This window comes from Chrysemys picta, unplaced genomic scaffold, assembly GCF_011386835.1.
Source record: "Chrysemys picta bellii isolate R12L10 unplaced genomic scaffold, ASM1138683v2 scaf23, whole genome shotgun sequence".
Classification (NCBI taxonomy): Eukaryota; Metazoa; Chordata; order Testudines; family Emydidae; genus Chrysemys; species Chrysemys picta.
Window position 1 is genome coordinate 329,803 of NW_027052730.1, and position 14,959 is coordinate 344,761.

General features: G+C 47.4%; 1 long non-coding RNA gene across 1 annotated transcript in view; it reads left to right on the plus strand.

Moving 5' to 3' along the window:
* LOC135977749 (uncharacterized) overlaps nucleotides 1–14,959 on the plus strand; it is a 39,939-nt gene that overhangs the window by 10,637 nt on the left and 14,343 nt on the right. Inside the window, exon 5 of the long non-coding RNA XR_010595196.1 lies at nucleotides 3,309–3,432. This is a non-coding gene — a long non-coding RNA (uncharacterized LOC135977749). The remainder of the gene's footprint in view (nucleotides 1–3,308; nucleotides 3,433–14,959) is intronic.

Sequence of the window (14,959 nt, forward strand, 5' to 3'; positions counted from 1 at the left end):
TTCATAGATTATCGGACTGGAAGGGACCTCGAGAGGTCATCGAGTCCAGTCCCCTGCCCGCATAGCAGGACCAAATACCATCTAGACCATCCCTGATAGACATTTATCTAACCTACTCTTAAATATCTCAAGAGATGGAGATTCCACAACCTCCCTCGGCAATTTATTCCAGTGTTTAACCACCCTGACAGTTAGGAACTTTTTCCTAATGTCCAACCTAGACCTCCCTTGCTGTAGTTTAAACCCATTGCTTCTGGTTCTATCCTTAGAGGCTAAGGTGAACAAGTTTTCTCCCTCCTCCTTATGACACCCTTTGAAATACCTGAAAACTGCTATCATGTCTCCTCTCAGTCTTCTCTTTTCCAAACTAAACAAACCCAATTCTTTCAGCCTTCCTTCATAGGTCATGTTCTCAAGACCTTTAATCATTCTTGTTGCTCTTCTCTGGACCCTTTCCAATTTCTCCACATCTTTTTTAAAATGCGGTGCCCAGAACTGGACACAATACTCCAGCTGAGGCCTAACCAGAGCAGAGTAGAGCGGAAGAATGACTTCTCGTGTCTTGCTCACAACACACCTGTTAATACATCCCAGAATCAGGTTTGCTTTTTTTGCAACAGCATCACACTGTTGACTCATATTTAGCTTGTGGTCCACTATAACCCCTAGATCCCTTTCTGCCGTACTCCTTCCTAGACAGTCTCTTCCCATTCTGTATGTGTGAAACTGATTGTTCCTTCCTAAGTGGAGCACTTTGCATTTGTCTTTGTTAAACTTCATCCTGTTTAACTCAGACCATTTCTCCAATTTGTCCAGATCATTTTGAATTATGACCCTGTCCTCCAAAGCAGTTGCAATCCCTCCCAGTTTGGTATCATCCGCAAACTTAATAAGCGTACTTTCTATGCCAATATCTAAGTCGTTGATGAAGATATTGAACAGCGCCGGTCCCAAAACAGACCCCTGCGATACCCCACTCATTATGCCTTTCCAGCAGGATTGGGAACTATTAATAACAACTCCCTGAGTACGGTTATCCAGCCAGTTATGCACCCACCTTATAGCAGCCCCATCTAAATTGTATTTGCCTAGTTTATCAATAAGAATATCATGCGAGACCGTATCAAATGCCTTACTAAAGTCTAGGTATACCACATCCACAGCCTCACCCTTCTCTACAAGGCTCGTTATCCTATCAAAGAAAGCTATCAGATTGGTTTGACGTGATTTGTTCTTCACAAATCCATGCTGGCTGTTCCCTATCACCTTACCACCTTCCAAGTGTTTGCAGATGATTTCCTTAATTACTTGCTCCGTTATCTTCCCTGGCACAGAAGTTAAACTCACTGGTCTGTAGTTTCCTGGGTTGTTTTTATTTCCCTTTTTATAGATGGGCACTATACTTGCCCTTTTCCAGTCTTCTGGAATCTCTCCCGTCTCCCATGATTTTCCAAAGATAATAGCTAGAGGCTCAGATACCTCCTCTATTAGCTCCTTGAGTATTCTAGGATGCATTTCATCAGGCCCTGGTGACTTGCAGGCATCTAACTTTTCTAAGTGATTTTTAACTTGTTTTTTTTTTATTTTATCTGCTAAACCTACCCCCTTCCCATTAGCATTCACTATGTTAGGCATTCCTTCAGACTTCTCGGTGAAGACCGAAACAAAGAAGTCATTAAGCATCTCCGCCATTTCCAAGTTTCCTGTTACTGTTTCTCCCTCTTCACTAAGCAGTGGGCCTACCCTGTCTTTGGTCTTCCTCTTGCTTCTAACGTATTGATAAAAAGTCTTCTTGTTTCCCTTTATTCCCGTAGCTAGTTTGAGCTCATTTTGTGCCTTTGCCTTTCTAATCTTGCCCCTGCATTCCTGTGTTGTTTGCCTATATTCATCCTTTGTAATCTGTCCCAGTTTCCATTTTTTATATGACTCCTTTTTATTTTTTAGATCATGCAAGATCTCATGGTTAAGCCAAGGTGGTCTTTTGCCACAGTTTCTATCTTTCCTAACCAGCGGAATAGCTTGCTTTTTGGCCCTTAATAGTGTCCCTTTGAAAAACTGCCAACTCTCCTCAGTTGTTTTTCCCCTCAGTCTTGATTCCCATGGGACCTTACCTATCAGCTCTCTGGGCTTACCAAAATCTGCCTTCCTGAAATCCATTGTCTCTATTTTGCTGTTCTCCCTTCTACCCTTCCTTAGAATTGCAAACTCTATGATTTCATGATCACTTTCACCCAGGCTGCCTTCTACTTTCAAATTCTCAACGAGTTCCTCCCTATTTGTTAAAATCAAGTCTAGAACAGCTTCCCCCCTAGTAGCTTTTTCAACCTTCTGAAATAAAAAGTTGTCTCCAATGCAGTCCAGGAATTTGTTGGATAGTCTGTGCCCCGCTGTGTTATTTTCCCAACATATAGCCGGATAGTTGAAGTCCCCCATCACCACCAAATCTTGGGCTTTGGATGATTTTGTTAGTTGCTTAAAAAAAGCCTCATCCACCTCTTCCACCTGGTTAGGTGGCCTGTAGTAGACTCCTAGCATGACATCTCCCTTGTTTTTTACCCCTTTTAGCCTAACCCAGAGACTCTCAACACTTCCGTCTCCTATGTCCATCTCTACCTCAGTCCAAGTGTGTACATTTTTAATATACAAGGCAACACCTCCTCCCTTTTTCCCCTGTCTATCCTTCCTGAGCAAGCTGTACCCATCCACACCAACATTCCAATCATGTGTATTATCCCACCAAGTTTCAGTGATGCCAACAATGTCATAGTTGTATTTATTTATTAGCACTTCCAGTTCTTCCTGCTTATTCCCCATACTTCTCGCATTTGTATATAGGCATCTAAGATACTGGTTTGATCTTTCCTCCCAGTTTTGTCCTGACCCTCCTTTCCCTCTGACAATATAGCCCACACTCCCTCTCGTTTTTGACCCATCTCCCCGGTCTCCATGTTCCCCACTTACCTGTGGGCTTTGCTCACCTGTCCCGTTCGAACCTAGTTTAAAGCCCTCCTCACTAGGTTAGCCAGTCTGTGTCCAAAGGTACTAATAACTTGAGCTGTGGTTTGGAGGTGGAACAGCTGTCAAGGGCACTGAGGGGGAGATAGCAGGAGCTCATCCTTCAAGGAGGGGGGTTGGCACTGGAGGTTACTAGAAAGGACAAGAAGACTCCATTCTGGGGTTCAGGAGGTGAATTTATCCCTCAGTGGTGGGCAGGTGATGGGTGGAAGTAGTGCTGGTTCCAGGTGCCCTTAATTCCCGCTGATTCCTCGGGGCGTTTGAGTCTCTGACAGGTTCTCGTTCCCTTGCAGCAGGAGGACGTCACGTCCAAAGTGATGCACCAGCTCCGCATCATCCGGCACTTGCGCCAGATTCCTGAGACACTGCAGGGGCTGTGCCTCTGTGAACATCAGCAACTCCTGCTCCTTGCTGCAGGTACTGCTCTGGCTCACTGTAAATGGGGTGCTAGTGGAAGGGGAAATGGAGCCCCCTGGCACTCACTAAAAGGGAAAGTGGTGGACCCCTGTGGCTTTGCTTCAGCAAGTCTCCTTCTCGAGGTCTCTCTTTGAGGACTGAGAGAGTGTTAGGGTTGACGTATGTGAGTGCGAGCAGGAGCCTCTTTCGAGTTTTCTCCTTTCCTTTTACTGATTTTACTAGAAAACAGACGTCCCTGTTAGAATCATAGAATCATAGAATATCAGAGTTGGAACGGACCTCAAGAGGTCATCTAGTCCAACCCCCTGATCAAAGCAGGACCAATTCCCAGCTAAATCATCCCAGCCAGGGCTTTGTCAAGCCGGGCCTTAAAAACCTCCAAGGAAGGAGACTCCACCACCTCCCTAGGTAACGCATTCCAGTGTTTCACCACCCTCCTAGTGAAATAGTTTTTCCTGATATCCAACCTGGACCTCCCCCACTGCAACTTGAGACCATTCCTCCTTATTCTGTCATCTGCCACCACTGAGAACAGCCGAGCTCCATCCTCTTTGGAACCCCCCTTCACGTAGTTGAAGGCTGCTATCAAATCCCCCCTCATTCTTCTCTTCTGGAGACTAAACAATCCCAGTTCCCTCAGCCTCTCCTCATAAGTCATGTGCTCCAGACCCCTAATCATTTTTGTTGCCCTCCGCTGGACTCTTTCCAATTTTTCCTCATCCTTCTTGTAGTGTGGGTCCCCAAACTGGACACAGTATTCCAGATCAGGCCTCACCAATGTCGAATAAAGGGGAACGATCACGTTCCTCGATCTGCTGGCAATGCCCCTACTTATACAGCCCAAAATGCCGTTAGCCTTCTTGGCAACAAGAGCACACTGTTGACTCATATCCAGCTTCTCATCCACTGTGACCCCTAGGTCCTTTTCTGCAGAACTGCTACCTAGCCATTCGGTCCCTAGTCTGTAGCAGTGCATGGGATTCTTCCGTCCTAAGTGCAGGACTCTGCACTTGTCCTTGTTGAACCTCATCAGGTTTTTTTCGGCCCAATCCTCTAATGTGTCTAGGTCCCTCTGTATCCGATCCCTACCCTCGAGTGTATCTACCACGCCTCCTAGTTGAGTGTCACCTGCAAACTTGCTGAGAGTGCAGTCCACACCATCCTCCAGATCATTAATAAAGATATTAAACAAAACCGGCCCCAGGAGCGACCCTTGGGGCACTCCGCTTGAAACTGGCTGCCACCTAGACATGGAGCCATTGATCACTACCCGTTGAGCCCGACGATCCAGCCAGCTTTCTATCCAGCTTACAGTCCATTCATCCAGCCCATACTTCTTTAACTTGGCGGCAAGAATACTGTGGGAGACGTATGTGAGTGCGAGCAGGAGCCTCTTTCGAGTTTTCTCCTTTTATTGATTTTACTAGAAAACAGACATGCCTGTTGAGAAGGTAAGAGCCTTGGAGAGGTTTTTAACCTGCTCAGTCTGATCCATCTGGTGCCAGCTGAATTCTAGGCATGGAAAACACTAGTTCAAGGTGGCAGAATTTTATAGCCCACCTGGGATTTTGTGCCGTAGAATCACTGGGGATATTAGGGTTTGTCCTTTTCGTTTTACCTTTTCCTCCATCCCTCCTTCCTTTCTCTTGTTCCCCTCCCACCACCAAGAGTGGTGTGTGTGTGTGTGTTGCTGGGGGTGCTCTTCACCTCCCCTCGTGCGAAGTTGACACTGCAAGGGCTGTGCCTTTGTGAACATCAGCAACTCCTACTCCCTGCTGCAGGTACTGCTCTGGCTCACTGTAAATGGGGTGCTAGTGGAAGGGGAAATGGAGCCCCCTGGCACTCACTAAATGGGAAAGTGGTGGATTCTCCATCTCTTGATGTCATTGAATGAAGACTAAATGCCTTTGTGGAATGTTTCTGCCCAAAAAGTAACTATTGTCCTATACAGGAAGCCTATGATATGCAGGGGCTTAGATGAGATGCTCTAAAGGTCTCTTGTGGCCATAAAGTCTCCTAATTTTGGAAACACTGAGTGTAGCATTGGAAGCAGCCTCTGATGTTTTACCGTCTAGCCGGATTGCTTCCTAGAATGAAGACGCATTGAGTGGGGTGATCCACAGAGAGTAGCTCAAACCTTCAAAGTGTCAGGCCAGCAGCAGGACATTAGCACTTCCGGGGATGGGTGGGTGTGGCAGTGACATCACAAAGGCCTTTTCAGGACCTCAGCGTATTGGTCAAAGGTGTTAGGGAGGTGGTGATCTCCGTGAGAGATGCTGACATCAGCCAGGCAGGACAGGGGCGCATGGCCAGGGAAACCTCAGAGACCCCTGTGGCTTTGCTTCAGCAAGTCTCCTTCTCGAGGTTTCTCTTGAGGACTGTACACAGGACAGCTGTTACCCTTCCCTTTATAGTTATGACAACCTCAAACCTTCAAAGTGTCAGGCCAGCAGCAGGACATTAGCACTTCAGGGTTTGGTTGGGTGTGGCAGTGACATCACAAAGGCCTTTTGCAGGATGTCAGCTTATTGGTCAAATGTGTTAGGGAGGTGGTGACCTCAGAGAGAGATGCTGACATCAGCCTGGCAGGACAGGGGCGCATGGCCAGGGAAACCTCAGAGACCCCTGTGGCTTTGCTTCAGCAAGTCTCCTTCTCGAGGTTTCTCTTGAGGACTGAGAGAGTATTAGGATTCACGTATTTGAGTGAGAGCAGGAGCCTCTTTCGAGTTGTCTCCTTTCCTTTTACTGATTTTACTAGAAAACAGACATCCCTGTTTAGAAAGTAAGAGCCTCCAAGAGGTTTTGGAACCTGCTCAGTCTGATCCATCTGGTGCCAACTGAATTCTGGGCATGGAAAACACTAGTTCAAGGTGGCAGAATTTTAATCCCTCCCTGTGATTTTGTCTGGTAGAATCACTGGGGACATTAGGGTTTGTCCTTTTCGTTTTACCTTTTCCTCCATCCCTCCTTCCTTTCTCTTTATCTCTTACTTCTTTTGTCCTTTCTCTTGTTCCCCTCCCACCACCAGGAGTGGTATATGTGTGTGTGTGTGTGTGTGTGTGTGTTGCTGGCCAAACTAAAAGCAGAAGAAAATGAAAGAAAACATCAGAGACTGCATCAATTAACAAAACTCAAGACACAGCAGAGAAAAAGAGAAGAAAAAGCCATCCTCCAGATCATTAATAAAGATATTAAACAAAACCGGCCCCAGGACCGACCCTTGGGGCACTACTCCGCTTGAAACCGGCTGCCAACTAGACATGGAGCCATTGATCACTACCCGTTGAGCCCGACGATCCAGCCAGCTTTCTATCCACCTTACAGTCCATTCATCCATCCCATACTTCTTTAACTTGGTGGCAAGAATACTGTGGGAGAGCGTATCAAAAGCTTTGCTAAAGTCAAGGAATAACACATCCACTGCTTTCCCCTCATCCACAGAGCCAGTTATCTCATCATAGAAGGCAATTAGGTTAGTCAGGCACGACTTCCCCTTCGTGAATCCATGCTGACTGTTCCTGATCACTTTCCTCTCCTCTAAGTGTTTCATAATTGATTCCTTGAGGACCTGCTCCATGATTTTTCCAGGGACTGAGGTGAGGCTGACTGGCCTGTAGTTCCCTGGATCCTCCTCCTTCCCTTTTTTAAAGATGGGCACGACATTAGCCTTTTTCCAGTCATCCGGGACCTCCCTCGATCGCCATGAGTTTTCAAAAATAATGGCTAATGGCTGTGCAATCTCATCCGCCAAGTCCTTTAGCACCCTTGGATGCAGCGCATCCAGCCCCATGGAGTTGTGCACGTCCAGTTTTTCTAAATAGTCCCGAACCACTTCTTTCTCCACAGAGGGCTGGTCACCTTCTCCCCATATTGTGCTGCCCAGTGCAGCAGTCTGGGAGCTGACCTTGTTCGTGAAGACAGAGGCAAAAAAAGCATTGAGTACATTAGCTTTTTCCACATCCTCGGTCACTAGGTTGCCTCCCTCATTCAGTAAGGGGCCCACACTTTCCTTGACTTTCTTCTTGTTGCTAACATACCTGAAGAAACCCTTCTTGTTACTCTTAACATCTCTTGCTAGCTGCAACTCCAAGTGTGATTTGGCCTTCCTGATTTCACTCCTGCATGCCTGAGCAATATTTTTATACTCCTCCCTGGTCATTTGTCCAATCTTCCACTTCTTGTAAGCTTCTTTTTTGCGTTTAAGATCAGCAAGGATTTCACTGTCTAGCCAAGCTGGTCGCCTGCCATATTTACTATTCTTTCTACACATCGGGATGGTTTGTTCCTGCAACCGCAATAAGGATTCTTTAAAATACAGCCAGCTCTCCTGGACCCCTTTGCCCTTCATGTTATTCTCCCAGGGGATCCTGCCCATCTGTTCCCTGAGGGAGTCAAAGTCTGCTTTTCTGAAGTCCAGGGTCCGTATTCTGCTGCTCTCCTTTCTTCCTTGTGTCAGGATCCTGAACTCGACCATCTCATGGTCACTGCCTCCCAGATTCCCATCCACTTTTGCTTCCCCTACTAATTCTTCCCTGTTTGTGAGCAGCAGGTCAAGAAAAGCTCTGCCCCTAGTTGGTTCCTCCAGCACTTGCACCAGGAAATTGTGCCCTACACGTTCCAAAAACTTCCTGGATTGTCTGTGCACCGCTGTATTGCTCTCCTAGCAGATATCAGGGTGATTAAAGTCTCCCATGAGAACCAGGGCCTGCGATCTAGCAACTTCTGCTAGTTGCCAGAAGAAAGCCTCGTCCACCTCATCCCCCTGGTCTGGTGGTCTATAGCAGACTCCAACCATGACATCCCCCTTGTTGCTCACACTTCTCAACTTTATCCAGAGACTGTCAGGTTTTTCTACAGTTTCATACCGGACCTCTGAGCACTCATACTCCTCTCTTACATACAATGCAACTCCCCCACCTTTTCTGCCCTGCCTGTCCTTCCTGAACAGTTTATATCCATCCATGACAGTACTCCAGTCATGTGAGTTATCCCACCAAGTCTCTGTTGTTCCAATCACATCATAGTTCCCTGACTGTGCCAGGACTTCCAGTTCTCCCAGCTTGTTTCCCAGGCTTCTTGCATTTGTGTATAGGCACTTAAGATAACTCATCGATCGTCCCTCATTCTCAGCATGAGACAGGAGTCCTCCCCCCTTGCGCTCTCCTGCTTGTGCTTCCTCCCAGGATCCCATTTCCCCACTTACCTCAGGGCTTTGGTCTCCTTCCCCCGGTGAACCTAGTTTAAAGCCCTCCTCACTAGGTTAGCCAGCCTGCTGGCGAAGATGCTCTTCTCTCTCTTCGTTAGGTGGAGCCCGTCTCTGCCTAGCACTCCTCCTTCTTGGAACACCATCCCATGGTTGAAGAATCCAAAGCCTTCTCTCCAACACCACCTGTGTAGCCATTCGTTGACTTCCACGATTCGACGGTCTCTACCCCGGCCTTTTCCTTGCACAGGGAGGATGGACGAGAACACCACTTGCGCCTCAAACTCCTTTATCCTTCTTCCCAGAGCCACATAGTCTGCAGTGATCCGCTCAAGGTCATCTCTGATCGCTCACCTTCCACATCACCGTCTTCTTAAGAACTTCCTCAACTGTTGCAGGAACTACTCAGAGAAACCTGCAGATGTAAGCCTCAGTGAGCTCTCCCCAAGCGAACTCCCAGTCAAACTCCCGCTCTTAGCCTCTGCTGTTCGCCGCTCCTTCTCCAAGTCTCTCTTTGAGGACTGAGAGAGTATTAGGGTTCACGTATTTGAGTGCGAGCAGGAGCCTCTTTCGAGTTTTTTCCTTTCCTTTTACTGATTTTACTAGAAAACAGACGTCCCTGTTGAGAAGGTAAGAGCCTCCAAGAGGTTTTGGAACCTGCTCAGTCTGATCCATCTGGTGCCAGCTGAATTCTAGGCATGGAAAACACTAGTTTAAGGTGGCAGAATTTTATTCCCTCCCTGGGATTTTGTCCCGTAGAATCACTGGGGACATTAGGGTTTGTCCTTTTCGTTTTACCTTTTCCTCCATCCCTCCTTCCTTTCTCTTCATCTCTTACTTCTTTTGTCCTTTCTCCTGTTCCCCTCCCACCACCTATTAGAGGGGCGGATTATACCCATCAGTAGTATGTCCTGGATCTCCCTTTGTATAGCAGTTTTGTCATGAGGTGACTCCTGGTAGGGTGGGGTTCTAATTGGGTGAGCATTACCTGTGTTAATGGAGTGGTATGCCCGTTCGGTCCGTTTTGGAGTGGCTGAGAAAATTGGTGCAAAGCTTGTGCACAGCTCCTTGATCTGCTGTCGCTGCAGACGTCCAAGGGTCGTGGAGAGGTTCACCTCTTCTACGCCACCATCCTTTTTTTCTTCGTAATAGACACCTTTAGGCCACTTTGCGTTATTTGTTTTCTGGGCTGTAAACTGGCAAACGTTTAATTTTTTGGAATAAAAGGGCTTAAGAGAATTAACATGGTATACCTTGGGCTTTATGTTGGAGGTGGGGGAGGCTATGAGATAATTAACAGCTCCTAGGCGCTCCTGGACCGCGAATGGTCCTTTCCACGACGCTTCCATTTTATGGGCCTGGAGCGCCTTTAAGACCATGACTTGGTTTCCTACTTTGAAGGACCGTTCTCTGGAATGTTTATCATACCAGGCCTTTTGCTCTTTCTGAGCATTTTTTAGGTTTTCTTTAGCAAGGGCTAAAGAGTGTCGGAGGGTGCTTTGTAGGTTGCTTACAAAGTTTAGAATGTTAGTTCCTGGAGAAGGCGTAAGCCCCTCCCATTGCTGTTTCACCAACTGTAATGGCCCCTTAACCTCGCGGCCATACACAAGTTCAAATGGTGAAAACCCTAAAGTGGGATGTGGTACAGCCCTGTAGGCGAAAAGCAACTGCTGCAACACTAGGTCCCAATTATTGGAGTGTTCATTTATGAATTTACATATTATGGCCCCCAAAGTTTTATTAAACCTCTCCACCAGGCCATTGGTTTTATGGTTGTAAGGGGTGGCAACCAAGTGATTCACCCCATGAGCTTCCCACAGGTTTTTCATGGTCCCTGCCAGGAAATTAGTTCCCGAATCTGCAAGGATGTTGGAGGGCCAATCTACCCTGGCAAAAATGTCTGTTAATGCCTGGCACACACTTTTAGCCCTGGTGTTGCTTAAGGGTACTGCTTCCGGCCATCGGGTAACAAAATCCATGAAAGTCAGTACGTACTGCTTTCCTTTGGGTGTCTTTTTGGGAAAAGGACCCAGAATATTCACAGCTACGTGCTGAAATGGGACCTTAATTATGGGTAGTGGCTGGAGAGGGGCTTTAACCTGGTCTTGGGGCTTTTCCACTCGTTGGTACACCTCACAAGACCGGACATAATTAGCAACGTCCTTGCCCATTCCCTCCCAGTGGAAGGACTTCCCCAACCGGTCCTTGGTTCTGTTCACCCCAGAATGGCCACTGGGATGATCGTGGGCTAAGCTCAAGAGCTTTACCCGATACTTAGTGGGAACTACCAACTGTCTTTGAGGATGCCAGTTTTTCTGGTGCCCACCAGAAAGAGTCTCCTTGTATAAAAGTCCTTGTTCTATAACAAACCGGGATCGGTTAGAAGAGCTGAGAGGCGGTGGGGTGCTCCACGCCGCCGCCCAAACTTTCTGAAGGCTGTTATCTGCTTCCTGCTCGGCCTGGAACTGTTTCCTTGATGCTGGAGACATCAGTTCCTCCTTGGATTGTGGACTGGGGCTTGGTCCCTCTGGAAGTGATGCAGGTGCTGGGGCTGTTTCCATTGACTGTGATCCGCTGTCCACTGGTGCACTATGTGGTATCTCAGGCTCTGGCTGAGCCTCTTGGGTAGGGTTATCTGCTGCTTCCGCCAGGTCAGGCTCGCTGGTGCCCTCTGGCGTTGGAGTTGTAGACGGGTTTGCAAGCGCTGGACTCAGTGCTGGCAATGGTCCTGGTGCTGGTTGCGTTGCCAGTTCCGGTTCTGGGACTGGCTTTGGCTGGGTCTCTGGGATTGGATTCACTACGGCTGTTGCAGTCGTTGGCAGGGGATCCGGTTCCACCACCTTTGTCTGGGTCTCTGGTAACACAGCCGGGGCCCTGGTGGACGGCTCAGGAACAGGGATGGGGGTGAAAGCTTGCTTAGCCTTTGCTACTTCCAGTTCATGCTTCCTTTCTTTTTCTCTCTCCTCCATCTCTTTTTTTTTCAGCTCCATTTCTTTTTCTTTCAACTTCATCTCTCTCTTGTGGGCCTCCTCTTTGGCTTTTTCTTCTCTTTTTCTCTGCTGTGTCTTGAGTTTTGTTAATTGAAGCAGTCTCTGATGTTTTCTTTCATTTTCTTCTGCTTTTAGTTTGGCCAGTTCTATTTTTTTAGCTACTTCTTTGGTAGTCATTTTCCTGTTTTCTTGTGCTGGGTCACCCCCTCTGCAGTTGACTGAAACTGGGAAGCTCTCAGCTCTGGCTGCTGCTGAGTTAAGAGAGACTTTCTAACTAGCTACTCCCGAGGATGTAAAAAGAAAAAAAAACCAATTCAGCTTGTAAATTCCTTTTACCCTGTCGTTTGCTCATTTGAACACTTCTCTTAACAAAGGACCTTGTTAAAAAAACTTAACACCTCTGCCTTCAGGCAAGGAGAGAGAAGATATGCATCTATCTCCAGCTCTGCTTTTCAAGCAGCTAGAAAGAAAAAAAAATCTCACTGGCTTTGGGTTTAAAATGATCCCACCTCTACCACCATGTCAAGGCTGTATCCCCACTTTGAACTTTAGGGTACAAATGTAGGGGCCTGCATGAAAACTTCTAAGCTTAACTACCAGCTTAGCTCTGGTCCGCTGCCACCATCCCAAGGCTAATTTCCTTCCCTGGGTAGCCTTGAGAGACCTTCACCAATTCCCTGGTGAATACAGATCCAAACCCCTTGGATCTTAAAACAAGGAGAAATTAACCATTCCCACTTCTTTCTCCCACCAACTCCTGGTGAATACAGATCCAACCCCCTTGGATCTAAAACAAGGAAAAAATCGATCAGGTTCTTAAAAAGAAGGTTTTTAATTAAAGAAAAAGGTAAAAATCATCTCTGTAAAATCAGTATGGAAATAACCATACAGGGTAATCAAACTTAAAGAGCTCAGAGGACTCCCCTCTAGTTTTAGGTTCAAAGTACAGCAAACAAAGATAAACACTCTAGTAAAAGGTACATTTACATGTTGAGAAAACAAAGGAAAACTAACACGCCTTGCCTGGCTATTTACTTAGAAGTTAGAAATAGGAGAGACTTGTTTAGAAAGATGTGGAGAACCTGGATTGATGTCTGGTCCCCCTCAGTCCCGAGAGCGAACGCACAACCAAAACAAAGAACACAAACAAAAGCCTCCCCCCCCCACGGCCAAAGTGATGCACCAGCTCCGCATCATCTGGCACTTGTGCCAGGTGCCTGAGACACTGAAGGGGCTGTTCCTCTGAGGCCTTAGCAACTCCCACTCCCTGCTGCAGGTACTGCTCTGGCTCCCTGTAAATGGCAAGCTAGTGGAAGGGGAAATGGAGCCCCCTGGCACTCACTAAAAGGGAAAGTGGTGGATTCTCCATCTCTTGATGTCATTTAATCAAGACAAGATGCCTTTCTGGAATGTGTGTGCCCAAAAAGTAACTATTGTACTATACAGGAAGCCTATGATATGCAGGGGCTTAGATTAGATGCTCTAAAGGTCTCTTCTGCCCATCAAGTCTACTAATTTTGGAAACACTGAGTGTAGCATTGGGAGCAGCCTCTGATGTTTTACTGTTTGGCCGGCTTGCTTCGTAGAATGAAGACGCATGGAGTGGGGTGATCCCCAGAGAGTAGCTCAAACCTTCATAGTGTCAGGCCAGCAGCAGGACATTAGCACTTCAGGGGATGGTTGGGTGTGACAGTGACATCACAAAGGACTTTTGCAGGAGCTCAGCCTATTGGTCAAAGTTGTTAGGGAGGTGGTGACCTCAGAGAGAGATGCTGACATCAGCCAGGCATGACAGGAGCACAGGGCCAGGGAAACCTCAGAGACACCTGTGGCTTTGCTTCAGCAAGTCTCCTTCTCGAGGTCTCTCTTTGAGGACTGAGAGAGTATTAGGGCTGACGTACGTGAGTGCGAGCAGGAGCCTCTTTCGAGATTTCTCCTTTCTCTTTACTGATTTTACTAGAAAACAGACGTCCCTGTTAAGAAGGTAAGAGCTTCGGAGAGGTTTGTAACCTTTTCAGTCTGATCCACCTGGTGCCAGCTGAATTCTAGGCATGGAAAACACTAGCTCAAGGTGGCAGAATTTTATTCCCTCCCTGGGATTTTGTCCCGTGGAATCACTGGGGACATTAGGTTTTGTCCTTTTCGTTTTACCTTTTCCTCCATCCCTCCTTCCTTTCTCTTCAACTCTTACTTCTTTTGTCCTTTCTCCTGTTCCCCTCCCACCACCAGGAGTGGGGTGTGTGTGTGTTGCTGGGGGTGCGCTTCACCTCCCCTTGTGGAAAGTTGATCCAATACTGTGAGGTTGAAATAGTGCTTGGACTCCACTGACACTAGATGCTCCCATCCTGTGGCTTAACATTACTGTCTGGGATGACTTCGGGCAAGGTCTCAACCTCCCCGCAACGCACTTTTCTGCTTTCAGAATCCCTGCTGCCCCCCCTCCTAGATCCGCCTCCCTGCCCAACCTGGGTGGGGGTGGAGAAGAGGGTTCTGATAACTTGAGCTGTGGTTTGGAGGTGGAACAGCTGTCAAGGGCACTGAGCGGGAGGTAGCAGGAGCTCATCCTACAAGGAGTGGGGTTGGCACTGGAGGTTACTAGAAAGGTCAAGAAGATTCCATTCTGGGGTTGAGGAGGTGAATTGCTCAAAGGTGTTAGGGAGGTGGTGACCTCAGAGAGAGATGCTGACATGAGCCAAGCAGGACAGGGGGGCAGGGCCAGGGAAACCTCAGAGACCCCTGTGATTTTGCTTCAGCAAGTCTCCTTCTCGAGGTCTCTCTTTGAGGACTGACAGAGTATTAGGGTTCACGTATGTGAGTGGGAGCAGGAGCCTCTTTCGAGTTTTCTCCTTTCCTTTTACTGATTTTACTAGAAATCAGTTAGAAGCAACAAAGCACATTTGGTGATTTTTTGATGGTTGGGGTCTCTGGTGATTGGTTCCATATAAGATGGGGGAAAAAATGGAGTCTCCTTCCTTGGAGGTTTTTAAGGCCCGGCTTGACAAAGCCCTGACTGGGATGATTTAGCTGGGAATTGGTCCTGCTCTGAGCAGGGGGTTGGACTAGATGACCTCTTGAGGTCCCTTCCAACTCTGATATTGTATGATTTTATGATTCTATGAAAACAGACTTCCCTGTTGAGAAGGTAAGAGCCTCCAATAGGTTTTGCAACCTCCACAGTCTGATCCATCTGGTGCCAGCTGAATTCTAGGCATGGAAAACACTAGTTCAAGGTGGCAGAATTTTATTCCGTCCCTGGGATTTTATCCCGTAGAATCACTAGGGATATTAGCGTTTGTCCTTTTCATTTTACCTTTTCCTCCATCCCTCCTTCCTT